This window comes from Bacillus rossius, chromosome 2 (genome assembly GCF_032445375.1).
Source record: "Bacillus rossius redtenbacheri isolate Brsri chromosome 2, Brsri_v3, whole genome shotgun sequence".
Lineage (NCBI taxonomy): Eukaryota > Metazoa > Arthropoda > Insecta > Phasmatodea > Bacillidae > Bacillus > Bacillus rossius.
In genome coordinates, this window is record NC_086331.1 from 55997679 (window position 1) to 56017870 (window position 20192).

General features: G+C 36.6%; 1 protein-coding gene across 1 annotated transcript in view; it reads right to left on the reverse strand.

Annotated features, from left to right (window-relative positions):
* Positions 1–7900: 7900 nt before the first annotated feature.
* LOC134529302 (type-1 angiotensin II receptor-associated protein) overlaps positions 7901–20192 on the reverse strand; it is a 73011-nt gene continuing 60719 nt past the window's right edge. Inside the window, exon 8 of the mRNA XM_063363211.1 lies at positions 7901–13023. The gene's annotated coding sequence lies outside the window, so the exon portion shown is untranslated. The remainder of the gene's footprint in view (positions 13024–20192) is intronic.

The window sequence follows — 20192 nt, forward strand, 5'->3', positions numbered from 1 at the left end:
CGGAGTGGGCAACGAACCTCATTACCAGTCGCCGCGGCCACTGGCCTTAATTACAGTGCCCGTGAACCTGATCAAGTCAGGTTAGGAGAAATCCAACCTAAACAATTTACACTGAGACAATTTGTCACTATATTGACAGTCACCAACTTGGTGCGACATTTCAAATCATTAAATAATACATAACAGCTGTTAAGCCTTAAGCACCGAATTACCAGATGCTAGATTTTATTTAAGCTCCTGGAATGTGTTTTTTGTTATAATTCAACCAATTAATATAATATAAGTTTTTGGCGCGGTCTCACAAGGGAAGTGAAAGTTCCCCCCCCCCCCCCCTTGCGAGGCGGCCATGTTCGGCAGTCTCGAACCACTCCGCGCCGGGTCAAGACGTGTTCGTCCGTGAGCAGCCTTCACCTTTCTGCTCACCGATCGCTCCTTCTGTAAGTAATGTAATCACTTAACCTTCTAATTCGCTGCTGCTCACGTCGACTCAGCGTGTATTCCACGGAACCGGGCCTATCCCGACCGTCTTTTTAGTGATTCTGCACCGCGTCGCAGATCACACCACTTACGGTACTGGCCGACTCCAGCCACAGTGTTTTTTAGTTAATTCGCCGCGCATACGCCTGCTGGCTCCAACGTCACGTAAATGTTACAGTTGATTTAGGGTCACGCTCATCGAGCCCTCCCAGACTCGTTAACTCTCGGCGCTGGCCGTTTCCAGCAAACATTAATCATGTTCCCGCGAGACTGCCGCGGTAAAATCCAAGGGTGGTTGTAGTATTGTGTTTTGTTTTAAAGTGTAAATGTAATAGGGCGTAGATGCCGCACAGCACATTAGCGCGGTTTGTGTAGCGACTTTGTACCGCGTAGTGTACGTGTAGGGCGTACAAGGTACCCACGCGTACCACCGGAAAGTACGTGAAACACCGTTTAATATAAACTGTGTCGTCTACCGTCATTCCGCACCCTTCCATCCTCCACACGGCCGAGCGCCGCAACTCAGGATAGGTTTCAAGCCGCGTACCTGGCGGGGCACGCGGGGGCAGAGTACCCACGACCCACCATCAATGGCCTAGTATCGCACTAGCCTGGCCCCCTCGGACATCAGCAGCACCTCGACGCCCGTCAGGTACCTCCCGGGCCTTAATCAGAGGTCGGGTGACGGCAATTGTAAGATCAAGAATATCTGGCGTAGTGTTTAGCTTGCCATAGTCACGCGTCAGCTCATAAGGGAGCATGAATATGATAGTTTTTATTCAAATGATGGTTGAAAAGCATTCTGTCAATAGTTGTTGAACACCTGTTATTCCATTTTAAGTGTTTGGCATTAATGTCGCCTACAGCCAAAACAGAGGGCTACTGGCTCCATACGGAATATTTAGGTCGGTCTCTAGTAGTGACCTACCTGGAGGGGCGTACAAAGAAATTAATTTAACTTGTTTATTTATCAAGACATTAATGCCAACTGCTTCTAACTTATAAAACTGGGGGAACTGATATTGCGAGCTATTAATATCCTTGTGCACAGCTATAGCCACTCCCTCTCCCCTGTGCCTATCAGTAAGTTACAAATGTGTTTCATTAATGGTCGCAATTTTAATGTTTTATTGTTCTAGGTTATTGATAAGTTCAGGCAATCTATTCTTTATCCCGCATACATTCCAGAATGTAAATTATCGCTATTGGTCGGGGTTGTTTTGCAGGGTCCCGTATGTTGCTGCCATTGAGGCTGGTAGCAATTGTTTGAAGGAATCCCAGTGTGCCTTTAACTTATGACTGAAGCTCAGCATCTTGGTTGCACCATATGGCCATGAGTTTGCACATCGGCTGTTTCGATTCGGCTCTAAAGGCCTCGATTGCTCCAAAACCTTCATGAAATCGGACACGTCTGGCTGTGAATGTGATGCGGATTTGCTTGGGCCGGGGGGGGGGGGGGGGGGCATTAATTGCCATGATCTCAACGGTTGTGGGCCCAGCCTGCTGCATGTTGAGGGGAGGGGGAAGTTGGTTGCTGCTCCTGTGTTGTAGAGAGTGGCCTGAAATTGGTAGCCAGCAGCTTATTTTGTGCTGGCTGTTTTGTGTGGTAAGCAACATTTGAATTTTTATGTCCAAATGGGTGCTTCTTGAAATGCAGTTTGTGCTGGTGCTGGTGCTGGTGCTGGTACTGGACACGAAGCCTAGGGTAGTTGGCCAGGATGGAATAATTATCGTACGCTGGGCTTCAGATAAACACTCAAAAAATGAACAAGTAAAAAAAATGCCTTGGAAGCATCAGCCCACAAACAAAAAAACAACAATTACTATTACAGAGGTGCCCAGATGTTGTACAAAGGAATTTACTTATAACCTACTAGAAACTCTAGGAGGCTATGTGGATCGAGGATAAGTAATAATGAAATAACAAGAATGCTGGTTTGATTTATATAACTGCCCTTTTACTAAAATCATTTACTTAACTTCTTCTTTTCTTTTATCTTAATCTTGAAATACATCCGTATTAACTATAAACAGAAGGGAGTCCCGGGGCAACAAAATACATACTAAAAGTAAACAACCATATCTCTGAAACTTGACCCTGGTAATGTATGAACTCGCAGGCTCAAAAGAAAGACAATTACATTTTGTTTTTAATTTGCTTTAACCAAATCCTGTGTCCTGAAAACTGGCAGTCCTGGCACCGGAGGTTTCTGTAGATTGAAGTCCAGAAGAATTCGATTTATGAAGAAACTTGTATGTCGACCGGTGTGGGGAGAGCACTTGTAACTGCATGAGCCCAATCACGGACTACTAATTTTGGTAGTGAAGTTCCATTATAATTCTTGCATCTAATTCTTCTATCTAATTCTTGCACCCCGCCTGTAACCAAAGTCCCAAATTGCTTAGACTGGTTAACAGGCGGCTAAGTCTGGGCAAGACTACGCCTAGGGAAAGGCAAAAAAAAAGAGGGGGGGGGGGGGGGGGAGGTATGACGATCACTTACCCAAAACAGCAGGGTGAAGTCACGTGTTAGCTGGCTCCAGGAGTAGAGTTGGCAACTCCCGGCACGGAAGTCTGCGGTAGCCATAACAAGAGAGGAAAGAAAAATATTTATATAAAAAAAAACTAGTCCGGGCAGCCAATTTTAAAAATAAGAAAAATTAGGCATCTATGCCCTGACGTTCGAGACTACATGTCGTAGTGTCAAGTCTTGGAAATAATACTGAGATGGACTCTCGTTAATCACGACGTGTGGTCCGTACTGTCCAGATGCTACCTGCCAAATGTTTCAAAAATGGCATCGGCGCGCCTAATTAAAGAAAGTTACTGCGCCCATCCAAGGAGGGTGGGAGGGGGGGGGTGGGTGGTGATGGCCCGAAGGTATCCGGAGATGCCAGAAGGGGCGAAGCAGACTGCAAAAACGCTCGCCGCGCTCTCATCAGGGTCGTGGGCGGACTGAGGTCGCAATCGCGCCGCGACTGTTTCCAAAGTCGATTATGACAAGCTGTCTCTTATGGGAGAGATGAGTAGTGCACTATGGCGGCCAAGATTATAAACTGCCTGGAGGATCACAGAAACGTCCACTAGAGTGCACTGGGCGCACTCGCAACCAGCGGACAGAGCCAGGTTAGGGATATTTGCCGCCACTAGGCCTCGCTGATGGCTCTGTTGGACAAGGGCGTATGTCCTTGGAGAGACCATGTACTCTGCGCGGGTTCACTGGAGGTCGATGCTCCGGGTTGAAGTTCCCTAGAAGCCACAGGGGGAATATGAGAGGAGGGGGTGGGGGGGGGGGGGGGTCAAAACTTGCTGAGTCGCCTGGGAAAAGCGTCGTGTGGACCGTCCCGAGGACTGTAATATGCTCCTCGACGTGCTGCCAAACAGCTTACCTATGCTTGCCTCCGAGAAATGAAAGATGCACGTGGGTGCAGGTGCACTGGGTTGCACAAGATCAAGTAGGAGAGTACAGTAATGGAATCAAAATTAAATGAAATTCGAATGCAACTTTATTTTTTGGTTTCCTTCTTTAAAAAAATGAAAAATTTAACTTAAAATTCAAAACTTGTGCCCAAAAATTATAATAAACGGCACAGAAGTCCAGCTTGTTGTACTGCTGGTCCTGCAGAGGCGCATACCTCTTATGGCTCGCCTGTGCTAGGTACTGGTTGATGTAGTTTGGTGTGGGTACCCACGTGGGTCCCAGGGGTTAGGCCTTGTTGCCTGGGTGGTCCATGCTGGCCTGAGTGTCCTTGATATTGGGGCGGGGCCTGGGTTGCTGCTGCAGCCCTCTTGTAGTTCCGCATTGTGTGGCGGGACTGCTGGTCGCGAGCCTTCCTAACATGTGGGGGAAGTTGCTTGCACATTTATCTGCCTTGTAGGCAGGACACCCATGGTACCTAATTGGCGCAGTGCTGGCCTCTGCAATGCCAGCACTTGACAAAGTTGCGGTTGCCCCCATTAGGGCAGTCGGGGCTTGGTATATCGTGCACTAATTCTTTAAACTGGGAATTCATTTGTTATAATTTTGAAGATACTTTTTTAAGAAATCAATAAAATATTGACGAGCTGTATTTAAATACGAATCCATGTTTGTTATTATTTTTGTGATTGTTAAATTCTCAAGACAGGATTTCAACTCTGCTCCCGATACTATAATTGGACAACAACCTTGTCATGTTGAAAGTGAGTCTGTGACTTCTACCAGCAGTCGGTGTAGGTCCTGGTTGATTTCAAATCAATTACATGCATGGTTTAGTCGTATCGAATATAGCAAGGGCTTCTTTGAGGCTTTGGCGATATCTGTTATAATATTAAGGTCATGCTACAATCAAAATATTTCAATTGTAAAATTACATTTAAAAGGGCTGTAAGTGGGGAGTAGGTAGTCTTTATGATTCCTTAACAAAACTGATGACATAACCAAGATGTTATCGCTTACATCTTTACCACCCCTACATTCTTATGGGACAGTGCGGGAATAAGGAAGTGATGTTAATTTTCATGCATTAAATTTTTTTAAATATTATACCTTTTTCGGTATCATAAAGTATACTTTCATTTCCCTCCCCCCATATAGTATATTTTTCAATACATTTCACTATCGAAAAAATTAATTTTTCTAGACATTACAACTAATGGCAATATCACGAAATACAAGTGTTCCCATTTATTATCATTCTTCTTGAGACTGAAAAATAAAAGGTTCAAGTACAGTGGTAAAATATGGGGAATAAAATACCGGTACCTATCGCAAAATAGACTAGACTGGGTGAGACACTATTCAATACTTCAGGATATTAAGAAAAATTTTTCTTGAAACATGATGAGAGAATATTTTCTCTAAAAGTCATACCTTCAAACAATTTAAATAGGTACCAGTATTACTAAATAGATTACACAAGGTGGGACTGTTCACTGTAGTCTACTTCACAATTCTGAGAAAATATTTTCTCTACAAGTCATATTTTCAATTAAATACAGGTATCGCAAAATAGACTAGACCGGGTGGGACTGTAGTCTACTTCACGATATAGCAAAAATATTATGGCCAAAAGTCTCACTTTCACCAAATGAAATACTGGTACCTATCGCTAAGCAACCTAGACCTGGTAGAATTTAAATCTACTTTACCTAAACCTTTAAAATATACCTAAATGAAATACGCAAAAATCACCGTCTACATTCTCATTTGCCAAAACCCAACAACTTTTTCCGTTTATACAGTAAGAACGTACAGGTCTTAATTGCTTCAGCACAGCCTTGTTGACCACTTTATCAATATTACTACCATATTGCGATGTAAATGTGTGTGTGTGAATATTTATATATGTATGTGCCTATATATTAATTAGTTGACATACCATCACCAAAACTTTTGCTTTGTTTTTTATATCTACAATGGTTTCAAAACTAACCTAACACACAACTCACCTCTAACCTAAAAACATCAAACAAAATGCACATAAAACTACAAATCTCCAAACATTTAAAATCCATCAAAACTCACTGACCTTTCTTGGTTTTATGGCAATAATCTTTTATTTACTTATCACTTATTTATCTTTTAGATATTAAAAGTTATGCCAAAAACAATAGCCATTCATCCATTTAATCCTGTATAGCGAAACACGAACTGTAGTTTTTGTGTTCACTACTAAAATCACACAACCCCACTTTCTTTCTCTAAACTGCACAGTCATATTTATTTAATACGATAAACAAGACTACGCCCTTCTCTCGTGACTACTTCACTTATTTCCACACATATCCAATAAATTTCTGAATATCTACTTATTACTTCTAGTGCACTTATTTGATTTATAAAAATATTTATTTCTTTATCAATGTAGTCCTTCTCATACCAAAATTGCTCCAAAACTCAACTTTGTCTTTTTTTTTCTCACAATTTTATATACATACTATATTTTCCTTCAATCCACAATTCAATTTGTAATCATTTGCATTGCAACTTCCATGACATAATACTTTTCCCCTACTTTATTTCCAACCAATAGGAATGTGGTATTTTAAAATGAACTTGACCCTCTCGTTGCAATAAGAAATGCAAACTATGAAAATCAATAAACAAAAATGACATATTACAGCCGAATTACATATGTTGCGATAGTTGTGTTGACTTACCTATTATTATCTATTTATCTTTGTTTTATTTATTATGAATCTATTTCAAAATATAAAGCCAATATTATTTTGATTGCAACCAATTGTAAACACAGGTACATACCACAATTTCTAAAATATACAAACAATAAAGTTATAGTCATTAAAATTTGTTGGATAAGAGTCATTTTTAAATGGGCCTACACGAGTTCCAAAAGACTAAACATCAAAATGAACTCCCATCCATGATGCATGGCAGAAGCCACCTAAAATCAGGCAGTAAAGATAACCAAATATCTTAGATGCCCAAACTGATTCAGACTCAAAACAAAAACTTTATTTGTTTTGTTTACTCACCCTTGTTCTAAATGCTTTCAGGAGCATGGAAAGTTCAGAGTTGATGACAATTATGTATTGGTACTCAAGTGTTGGCCGGCTGAGTTTTTTTTTTTTCAAATCATTCATATCCCACGTGTTTCCCTTCTTATGACCTTCTTGACATGCTGTTCAAGCCAGCCTTGGCAGTTTCACCCCAGTCAATTAAATTTTTCCCAGCCACAGATTTTGAAGACAAATGATGACAATAATAATTCCAAAATTCTGAAGGGTTGGGTTGGGGTAGGTGTTACTAAAAAAGAATAAAAATAAGCTTCTCTTAAAATTATTTGTAAATTTTAAAAGTTAATTAGCCTTAGCTGTTGATTGGCATGTTACAAATAAATATAAATAAATACCTGTAAGTGGGATTAATATATTGTTATTAAATTCATATGTTGTAAAATCCACAGGGCTCTTGGTTTGGCATACATGTCTTTTAACTAAAGAAAATTATTTTTTACTAAAGAATTTTTCCAAATTAACCCAAGAAATTTCTGGGTCTCTACCCACGAGGCAAGAGCTTAGCTAGAAAGGAGGATATCAAGATATAAGCCCCTTCCAAATTGTGGTAGTGGTACATTTTGCTTTGGTATTAACACTTTGAACACGTAAGTTTGGTGATTCAAATTGTGTGTCAGATTATATGTAAAATATGACACGGAGTCATATTAAAAAAAATTAACCTAATGAAAATTTTTATGTGTGTTTGTTAATTTTTGACAAGATGACGCAAAATTTTTTCTTCCCCAAAATTAAATCTTGGCTAAGCACCTATTAACGGAATATAGAAATGGAGTTAAAGATTATATTTAGTATTCTCTCATGATGCCTAAGACCAATCTACGACAGAAAGTATGAAACATTATTTTCTTTATGACTAATAATTAAGGACATGGAAGTGGACTGTTTGTCAATAATAACTCTATTGTAAAAGCAAAACATCTTTGTCTTTATGTCACATATAAAAATTTAAACAACAATAAGAATTTTAAATGCATGTTTGTAACCAAGTTGCATGTTGTCTGGACATAATGTAAATAACAAAAACATTGTTTACACAGTGGTGCATCCAAACATTACACAATCAACTTAGCTTGACTGCAATAAACTAGGTCTGGCTCAAAACTAAATCCCAGGGCAGGCAAAAGAAAAAAGCATATATTATATTACACTACTATAAATGCATTAATATGAAGACACAAGCACATAGACATCTTACTAAACTATGTATTATAAAATACCATTTAGAAAATAAAATTGTTATTGGTGATACAATTAAACATGGCTGTATCCAGAATTAACTTACATATAGAACCCCAACTAAGTGTATAAGGGCTATATAGACTAGACACACACCTGACTGATCAAAATTTCAAATTTTGAAAAACATATTTTCTATTAACTTTAAATGATGATGAACATGCCACGCAAAAAGTATTACAAAATTGTTGGCAACACTTTAAAAGCAGTGATTGCTATCATCATACCTGAGTGTATTTTCTTGTAAATTATTTGGAATGATCTTTAGAAAAAATATTATTTCTATTTATTTCAGTTGTGTACAGTACAAAGACACATTGCTGTCTGTATCTTAAAGAATATTTTGCTTTAAACAGAGTATAATTGCTAGAAATTTTAAAGGTGATTCTGAAAGAGAGCAGCTTATCAGAAAGAACATGAATTTACTAACTAAATAATTTTTTTCCACATATATCATCACTTTGTCACAGGGTGCTGTAATATTACAAGAATGTTTTTACCTTAAACTGTTTTATTTTCCATTGGATTGTTCATGTTCGGCATGTTGGACTCCATATGTGCAAGTAAATTAATATTCACAATTTTTATGGACCTTTCCAAATAGTTCAAGAAACTTTTTTGTGAGAGTTTAATTTGACATATTTGGGAATTAATTTAAAAGTCATTTATATTATTTGATACTTATATCATGGTATTTCTTTTCTTTTTTTTTAAGGTTTGTTAAACTATTTTACTGTACTTCTTGAATGTAAGGCGAGGCTTCCAGTGTTTTTTGTTGCTAATAACTAATACTTGTTTCAGGAACCATAAATTGAAAATACCTAACACTTAAGTACATTTACAAGCAATGCTTGTTTTGAGGAATGATACGAGTATGGATTCTACCCTGAGTGATCATAACTTAAATGAAAGTTTGGTTAGGTTTCCACTCACATTGAAAATATGGTAAAATCATAGATTCTATTTAAATTCTTATATATTCATGGATTCAGGAAAACTGGGTGGTTGAAGAGGGCTTTGAAATTAAGGAAAACTTTGGAGGTAAATACTGATGAAAAATAATTACAATCACTTTTGATCCAATGCTACAACAATTCTGAGAAATTTGAATTAATATATATATATTTTTTAATGATTTTTACATAACAATTTTTGTGGTCTTATCTGTCCTCTCCACTATCAAGTTTTTTAGAATACAGTGGAAAAAAAAATCCCTTTTTGGAGATAATCAATAAAAATTAGCAGTCCTCAAGAACCATTTTTTTTCTCCTTAGAAAAGCAGCTGTCTTAAAGAATTAGTTCCTTAAGTTAGTTTGAAACCAAAATTACATTTTGATGTTTTGGTAAATGATTAACAGAATTAAAACATTGAAAATCCGCAAGTTCAAAAAAGGGATATTTCACATTACAATTGAAGTAATTCATAAAATCACAAAATAAATTCTTCAAGGCTAAATGATAAACAAATTTAAACGTAAGGAATTGTAAATACAATAAAAATATACACATCATTTATGTTCAGCCAATACGATGGTTTGACTTTAATCATTCAAACATTTAGTGTGTTTGGAATTTCCGGGGCATAAATATAATAGATGGCAAGAATACCAAAAAAAATTTTTTTCTTAAGAAACATACAGTAAATCCTGTTAACAAGTTTTTCAAGATACTTAGAAATTTAAACTTATTGAAAGGAAAATAGTATGTATAATAGAGTAAGTGATATATTTTTTTTTTATTAATTACTAAGCAGGAAGTTTTCGAAAGTGGTACTTTTTAAAGAGGGTTTTATGTACGTCCAGAAACGCAACTCTGCAAAGTTATAGTAACGCACAAATTTGATTTTGCACGCATCAGGACACCACTACACTGGTTGAGAAGAGATGTGCAATCACAGCAGAGTGACATTCAAATGCTCCACAGCCATACACTTTAGCAACCAGCAGTCTGGTCTAGAGCACAGTGGATGATTGGTTCTGGTACGCTTACATTTGGCTTTGGGCAATTAGCACAGTGTTGACAGTTACTTAGTAGGCTGCTGCAATTACAGATTTAACAAAAAGCAATAGCATGAAAGAATTTAAATTCGCAGAGATGGTTCACGAGTTAATTGTGCATGAGCAGGTGAAAATAATTGTGGCAGGAGCAGTGCACATTCACCAACGGTGCTTTCATAATGCAAATGTACCAAACAGGGAGACCTCCATAAGCTTTACCAGTGGCTGCCTGAACCGGGAGTTTGATACCACTAAGGGTGCTGAACACCAGACCACTGGTTGCTAGTGCGTACAGCTAATTCTAAATGCCTGTGTCCAGCTCATTGCCTGCTTTCTGTGTAACGTTTGAACCTCTCAGTTAGTGGAGCAGTGCCCCAATGCACGCAAAATTCAAATTTACACACTACTGTTCGCACCTGTAAACTTTGCAGGGTTGCATTTCTGAACATTAGTTCTAGCCCAAATATAGATTGTTTGGCATTCCTTGCCACCCATCAAATTTATGCTCCGCAATTTTGTAACATTCTGTATAAGAATTATAATTCATGTTTCATTACATGTATTCTATTTCATATAAATTAACTGTTCAAACAAACACACACAGTACCTTTAACAATTCTTAACTATTATAATTCATGTTTTATTACATGTATTATATTTCACATAACTTAACTGTTCAAACAAAAACACACAGTACCTTTAACTATTCTTAACTATCATTACAACAATCAAAAAATTGCACTTTTTTCTATGTATTAAATTAACCCCAATATTACACATGACTTACAACATATTGGTTTTCTCGCCTGAATTTTCTTCAAATTTTACGCAAAAAAAACCTAACAAAATTGATTACTTAGGCAGTATTGAAGCATTGTTGTATATTACACAACATTGGTATCTTCCATGAAATACAGTAGAACCCCTGTCATACACTTTTCAACGGAGGGCACAAAAATGGTGTATGATGCGGGAAAGTGTATGAAAAGGGAATGGCAATAATATTTTTTTTTTCAACCTAGCATACCAGCACAATGTCAGATTAAACTTAAATACATAATGTGTAAATAATTGCATAATGAAAGATATGAATTCATTATATATACATATAATAAAACCACCAGAAATGTAAAATGCAGTCCATAATCAAGTAAAGCTGACATGAGAAACAGTGGCCTTACAAAATGTTATGAAGTCCTTTCTTGGAAGGGGGGAAAAGTCACCAAGCCTAAATTAGAAATTTAAAAAATTAGGCTATTGCAAATAGAAAATCAGAAATTTTTGCTTGTTTGTTTCATTTTACAAACAACTTTATGCAACAGAACAATTTTCAATAAAATTTTAACTTGAGAAACGTAAATTACAAAACAATCCGTTCGTAAGAAAACAATAACAAACGGGTATATTCAGTTCAAAGATTACTGAATGCACAAAATATGAGATCCGTGCCTTGGTAAAGCACGTGCACCATTTTCATCATTGCCAGTTTGCGCCACTAGTCTCGCTCGGTGCTGGCCATAGATGCTACTAGCGAAGTGCACAGTCTTCCTGATACTACCCATATCTATGGTATGATAAAGTTATTTTCTTACTTTTGCAAAGGTAAACAATGAACGTTTTTCAAAATAAAAGCATTAAAACGTAGTTTATCAGGAGGAATATAACAAAAAAAAATTGAGAATTTTAGGGCTTTTCCGCTTTGGAAAAACGTATGAAACGGGAAATTAACGATTTTATAAGTGTATGTTCCGGGAAAGTAAACCATTGTAAATATAGTACTTTCGGCGGGACCAAAATTAATCGGCGTATGACACGGGAAAATGTATGAAACGGGAATGTATCATCGAGGTTCTACTGTATTTTAGCCAACAGTCCCACTAACCATCAGGGAGAATTGTAACCCAAGCATCTGGGTGGCAAGCATGTATGTTACCATCTAGGCTGCAGTGCCTTTGACCAGAGTGAAACGTAACTAGTATATACAGTATGCTGGATCTTTAAAATTTTTATTTTTATTAGAATTGGCTTGCCAGTGCGCTTTATTATTTCAAGTGGTGAATTTCCCAAGTCTACCCTCCCCATGTAAGTACACACATCAATATAGTTAATTCCTCTTATGTGCCTTGTGGGAAAGGCATGATGTGTTGTTCACTGCACTGCTTGCCAGCCACGCAGCACTCTTTTCCAGTTAAGCCAAACAGATGTCCGTAAAACTCAAAATTAGTTTGCAATTCAAATAACATACGAGTATAGTTATTGTTACTCAAAGAAGGTCAATCAATTGAGAAAAAAATTCTTTCTTTGACATTACAAATGGCAATTAAAATATAATCCAAAATGAATGTGTAACCCCCATTCTGAATACAGCCACTTTATGTCTGTCACACAACTAACTTTTCTTTTAATTTTCCTTTTTATTCTTCATTAGTGATTTTGAGATCACTGCAGAGAAGATTTAAATATGAAAGCTAACAATTATATAAAAACACACTGAAATCTAGCTGCGAATGTAAATAAATTTTTTTTTTGGGTGATGTACAACAAGAAACATACAGTTCAATGACAATAAAAAATGGTATGTATTATGCATTTCGTTCCATGCTAATAATATCATTCACTGATAAAAGTTTTTATGTACATTAAGATAACAAAACACTTAGTAGATACAAAATTGCACTTATAATACATGTGCTGGAATTCCACATCCACTACATTAAGTAGAAAAATAATTGTTGCTTTGAACACCTTGTGTTTCTATGTCATCTGGCAGCTCAAACTGTAGGCAAGTAGTCTGAAACACAAAAAGAAAAAACAAAGTTATCGTGCAAGTTAGTTTGATCAATGCTGTCATTTATTTTTTAACATTGTCACATCTTCCTGAACCAGACTGTATACAGTTTTTAGAAAAAAGTAGTTGGTAGACTCTCAGCAATGTTGAAAGAAAGCTAACATTTCCACTATAGTAAAATCTTTTTAAAAGTTTCCAAGAGATATGTTTTCTCACCTAGATGTTTAACTGCTTTGGTCACGTTAATTTTTCCATCAGCACAAAGTTAAATTTTCTTATGTTTTAAGTTTTAGACCATATTAGTCTCCTGCATAAAATGAGGCATTATGTCCTGAGCAGCTACTACTATAGATTTTTAAGTTATTTTTAATAGTAACCATCATAGATTAATGAAACTTGTCAGGGTTGCCATCTCAAGACATAGAAATTAAATGGTAGAATCAAAATATTAATTTTTTACCATACTACAACACCGTTTTCATGTTCTAGTTTCCACCTGTTGTTAAAAAGTCTATGACATTCTTAATGTTTAAGAAATGCAACAAAGGTGCATTGATTACGGTCGGAATGTTCAATGCCACGTTTAGTTAAACTTGCATGAAGTAAACATGGCGGCAATCAACTTAAAAGCATCATATATAAAGACAAAATTATTCAAAAGTGAACTCTAATCCAACAGCATGATGTGTTAGTTCCTTTATCCCAAACTAAAACCGACTTATGAAATTTTTGGTTTCAATTTCAGTTAATCCAAGAAAAGTAACGTTAATATTAATATAAAATTTATCCTGCTGAAAAGGTAACAAAAACAATTTTTCAATGTTACCAAAGTCTTAGGATGTAGTAACTCATGAAATATATATGTCATAGAGTATGGCTTAACTAACACAAACTAAAAGATTTACTTGTAAAAGTGTTAGTTGGCAGTACTGTTTTTTGTAAGTTAGAATGTTGCAGTTTATGCCATGTTAAAGTTGTAGACTATTGCGACAAAGTACATTAGAATTGTAAGAAAAAATATACAGCCATACTTGCAAATTGAAAATTCCAATCCAGTAGAAAAATTAAATGATTAATTTTAGCATAAATAAAACATGGCAATTTGGTTACTCTACAATTAAACCTGACAAATTACTAAATATTGTACATTTTATAATATCTACCAAAGTCAAAATATTAAAAAAAAAATTATAGTTTAAGTGACCCGAAAAATCTGCTTCAAAAATTTCATAGTTGACACATCTAATACTGGGTGGCTACACAAAATCTCAAACGAAATTCCCTGATAAAAATTATCACTTCGCTGATAAATATTATCACTTTTTTTTTTTAAAACTGAGTATTAAACAAAAAAAATGAGTAGAAATTGTGAGAATGGTTGGTTAGGTTCGGTCAACTGCAATAAAAATACTTAACCTAAACAATCATCCACACTATTCTTAAGTTACTTCCATTAGATATACTTTTAAATTGTGGTAACGGTTGGTTAGCTTCATTAAAAATAATATAAAATTGTTAGGATGTTAAGTTAGCTACATTTTATATTGGTAATTCCTAACCAACTGTTTAAAATATATTTCAGAATTTTTAATGTCTCTAACATAACTTAGCTGATCATTCTCAGTATATAACAGTATTTTTAATATGTAATCTAACCTCACCACATGTATCAGAACACCCTATTACAGAATGATTATAAAAACATGTCAGGAAGTAAAACCAGACTATTTGAAGTTTTTAATTAATATTTTCATAAAAAGTGGCTTTCTAAGAATTACCTAAGCCACGATAAATTATAATCAGTGCTATTGAATAATCCAAGCTATTGAATAAGCCGCGCTATTGAATAAGCCTAGCTATCGAATAAGCCACGCTATTGAATAAGCCGTGCTAATAAATGCTAATTTCAGGGTAAATAGAAAGTCTGAAGTGTTTGAAAAAAATATTATCTGAATTTTATTATTTTATTTACGGATAAGCAAACACACAAGAATATTACCACAGTTATTTTTTTCAGCACTGTATGTTACCACGAGAATACTACTAAAACTCTTAATATAAATTGTAAATACACGTCCCCATAGATATCAGGCAGTAAATATTTTATTTATGGATTAACTGTGAATGATTACATGTTTACTGTAATGCAGTCATGAAAGAAAATTAATTACTGTACCGACCAAAGTTGTTTTGTGTACTGCAGTGAAGCACCATTAAAATTTTAGCCACATATTATTGAAATCAATGCTACATTATAACCAAAATAAATCGGAAACTGCTTAAGAAGCAACAACAAATACTCTCCTTAAAAAAATGCATTATCATGATTACTAAAATCAAATGTTATTTTTTTCCTCCAGTCACGTACACAAACTTTCTTCGTATAACATGATTTCCCAATTCCTCACCAATTTCATTATTTAAGGGTTTTTCAGTCACTGTAGGTAATAATCACTGCAATGTCTTTCTCACAAAAACATTCACTTTCAAACCACATGCAAAATACTCACTGACGTCAAACAGGGCTGCGCCCTCCCTTGAGCCCGATGTGTCCCCTGTTCCGCCAGCGCCACCACCCTCCCACCATCACCCTCTGTTTGAACCGCCCGCCACGGTGAAGTGTGCATGCGTGTGTGTGTGTGTGAGCCGCAAGAGGCATTAGAGGCACGGCGACGGCCCAGAAACGTAAAATATTAATTAACAAGTAAAGAAATAAAGGGCTATGTATTGTGTGTTTTTGTAATTTTGCTCAGTGTTTTGTCTTAAGTCACAGGAAGGACGGCGCAGCACCACACGTAACCGCTACAGGAACTGCCGACGAATAATCTTTAGACAATATTTAATTAAGTATACTGTTATGAAATCAGATGGAAGTCTCACAAATTGTCATTTAATTATTACTAATTTTTAAAAGGGTAAACTATGTTAGTAATTAGATTAATTATAAGTTAACAAGCTAACGGGAACTCGAGGGTTGGAAGACGCCATGACACCCTGTTGACCAGTCAGTCTTGTTCTTCCGCCGCCCGGAGTGGGACGCTCCCGCACCTCGTCGACTTCATTGTTTGGTAATATCTGATCCGTTAGTATCAGTTTCGCAGATATTAATATAAAATGCTTTCTTTCTGTCCTCGAGGCCTACTCCGGGTGGTAGACTGTTTCAATAAGAATTTAAGCTCCTCTAGCATTTTAAATTTAACATCATTACGTTTCTTTGGTCAGGACACGTGGTGACCTGGCCCACCTCCTAAACTGATTGTTTGCAGTTGGCTTTTTATCCGCTTCACATGAACAATGTAGAGACGAGGAATGGTTAATAAATATCAGGTGTGAATCTCGAGTGTATATTATTTCGGTCACGGGTGCCCCGATGTAGTCGTCTGGCATGTGGGATGCCTAGAGCCCACCTAGGTAAAGATTAGGGCATTACACGAGTGTACCAGCGTGCCCGCCGCTGAGAGCGAGTGTTAGGAACTAGCGAAGCATTATTAGGGTTGTGTGCCTCGTCGCACTTGGGCGACGTCACGGCCCGAGAAAAGAGTCTCGCCGGGTCCACGTGCCCACAAACCACAGGGTGGCGCCCAAACTCATTATCCGCCTCCTTAAACAACCTTGTGCGATAGCAGTCCATTAAGCAAAAATAGGTTAACCAACCTTGGAGCTTGATGGAACTTGGTGCTATGCAGCATTGCCATGCAGTGTTGTCAAGTTTTGGATAAGCTGAGCACCGTGCTCTTTCAACACACATTTTAAACACAACTGTATGTGGATTAATTGGGTAAAGATAGTAATATGCAGACAGTGTAATATAATTTTTAAAAATGATACAGATAAAAATCACGTTTTTATAACAAATGGCCATTGAAGAAACCATTACGTTGCAGAAACAAACTCATCTCAAAAATTTCCTGACCCATCGAACAAATTCCTGACTTTTCCAGGTTTTTCCTAACCTGTTTAAATTACCTGACTTCCCGGTTTTCCCAGTCTGTTGCCACCGTGTACTAGTACATTATGCAATATTGCACCCATCATCAGCTGCACTCAATTCATCTGTTCCTATCTAGGTGTATAGTAAAATATATACACTTATTTAGAACAATTTTTTACTGGATATTTTTTCTTGAGTTAAATGCTTGAGTGATTCTGCAGTGGCTTTCTTAGCAGGTTGTTTGATAATGAAATGTGTGAACACACACACACTTCTAATGGCAGCATTATAAACTTTTCAGTTTTCACAAAATAATTCTGAATTTTCTTGTTTTCTTTGCCACATTTCGCATTACTGTTGTATTTTGTGGTTTTTCCATGATTTTTTAATGTTGGTTTTTCGGCCGTGTGCAATGTTTATAAAACAACAACAAACTGTACAGAAAGCATACATACGTGTTACCTTTACCAGACTTGATAATATACGGAAACTCTTGCACATACACGGCTCTGAATGCCTGAAAATACTGCTTGGTTTTCCCACTCATATAAAAAACATTAATATAATCGTACTGATGCCACAAATGTAATTACAATTCACGCATCTCTAAATAATTATTCGCATAGCACTGAGAATTAAGTTTTATGCAAGGTAAATAAAACAATGAATTATAAAACTTAAAATTTTTTATCCAAACCACAACACTGTCATTTTGCAAACTAATTATTCAAAGACTTCAGACAAATATAGATGCCCAATAGCCAGAGCCCAAAAGATAAACAAAAAAATTGGTTGTCTGTAAAGTCGGTTTACGGACGATTGTTTAACGTAACGTCATAACAAAACATTGATGAAATGATTTCATACTTTTATGGATAAAATTGAATCACTTTTATTTTAATAATAAAAGAATAAATACTTGAAATTATACCGGTATTAAAATTTTTAAAATGCAAGAATAATTAACCTTTATTGCCAAAATTGTTGTAATAAGCAATGAAAACCACATTAACTTTTCACTTCACTTTAAAAACTGGCGTTTAGCTATAAAGTTTAAATATAATTATGAACAAGTTTTCATATAAATAAACTGTAATCAAATATCTATCATCAATTATATGAATCACCATAATTTTTTAGTCAATTGTAACATAACCTATTATTACTGCTCTCGCCGACAGCGTAACGGAACAATGAGCGTAATGGGACACAGCATAACGGAACAATGAGTGTAAGGGACACAACATAATGGAACAATGTGCGCAACGGGACACTTTTTCGTGCGTGCAGTCGGCGTTCATCGATTTATTAGACGTTGTCACATAAAAAACGAAACTATGCAATGATTGGCTAGTAGTAGCCAATGGAGAAACAGATGACACAGATAATTTTTTTTGACCTTGAAATCCCATTGCTGATATGATACCAATCTCTTCCAAATTTATTTTAATAATGTAACTATGTCGGGAAACTAGTAAAATAACAAATATGGTGGTACAATTGTACAATAACATGTTTTTCCATATAATTAACAGGTAAATTGTACAAGTTGACAAGTATGTACAGCATGTTTGGAAATTGCTGGGCATAAATTTAATAGGTGGTAATGAATGCCAAATTAAGCTTACCTGTTAAGTAACATATGTTAAAAAAATGCAACCTTGCGAAGTTACAAGTGCCAACAGTAGTGTGCAGATTTGAAGTTCCCACTCAACTTGGCACCACACCAGTGGTTGAGAGCACTTGCGATCACAGCACCATGATGATCAAACACTGCATGGAAAGCAACTGACGAGCGTGGATGATTAGACTTAGCCACTAGCAACCAGCAGTCTGGTGTACAGCACAGTGGATGGTTAGTTGAGGTATGTATATACATTTGGTTTTTGGCTAACAGCAGGTGTTGAGAGTTAAGTGAGTACAGTGCTATGATTACAGAATTAATGAACATCAGTGGCGTGACACACTTTACATTGTAGCGTTTAGGCCCGCCAAGTTTAAACTGCGCGCGCCATCGCGGGCCTCAGGCACTCCGCTCCCCTCATCCTTCTCCCTCCTTTTCCCCCCCTCCTAGTGTTTGTTCAATTTGTACTCGTTCCCCCACCCTTTCAATATGCGCATGCGCGCGCTGCGGCGCAAGTTTATAAATTCAGCTGCAGCCATGTTGAGGGTTTCTTCTTCTACTGGTTGCCTTGGGCAGGCTTGATTGTCAGCAGTAGCTGACCTGTTGATATTTTACTAGCATGTAGTCCGAGAGCTTTTACTTAGTCTTCGTGCGTGTGCGACCTCAGGGGAGAAATGTAAGTTGGATCGAGTCGTCTGTGAGGCGGTGGCCCTCACCCTAATGTAGAATCAATTATGTTTGAATTTGTCTAAATTCCTTTTCGGTCGCCACCATCAAAAATTGTTTGGATTATTGCTTTAAATTTAACTTAACCTTCGCTTCTGTTTTTCTGTTTGTAACTGTCTCCCCCTGAGACGTTGTCGCACGTATTTGTTTGTTAAAGCTTTTTAAGAATAATGTAACTTCTTTCTTTCTTGTACCTGCACTTTGCAGTAGTTTTGTAAATTCAATTTTTGTAATATAACTTCATTCGTGGACATTATGTTCCTTTTTGACGATCGTTGATTGGATCGTTTACTGTGTAGCCGGCTTACCGATTCAAATTAATTGTCAACTAACTCGTTTTATCAGAAATGTTAACGTAATATTAATTTTGAATTAATATTGAATTTGTTCATGCTTTATGTATTCAACCTTGCATTGTTTAAACTTAACATTATCACGTAATATTAATTTTGAATTAATATTGAATCTGTTCATGCTTTATGTATTCAACCTTGCATTGTTTAAACTTAACATTATCACGTAATATTAATCTTGAATTAATATTAAATTGAATAAAATGTCTGTGTACCTGAAACCATTTACCATGCTTACCTAACTGCTCCAGTCACATAATCCCCAGTCCTAGCCAGGTTCTGGTCCCCCTCCAACCCTAATAGGCCCCCACCTATTACAACATTCGCAGAGATGTTCAATATGTACACGGAGTACGAGGAGGCGAGAGGAAATGCAGCAAGCAGCCCATTTTTACCAAGGGTGCTTTTACAACAGAAGCATACCGAATAAGGAGACCTTCAAAAGTCTTAACTAGTGATTGCCTAAAACTGGGATTTCCTTACCACAATTGATGATGTACACTAGACAGCTGGTTACTATTGCATAGGCTAAAGTCTG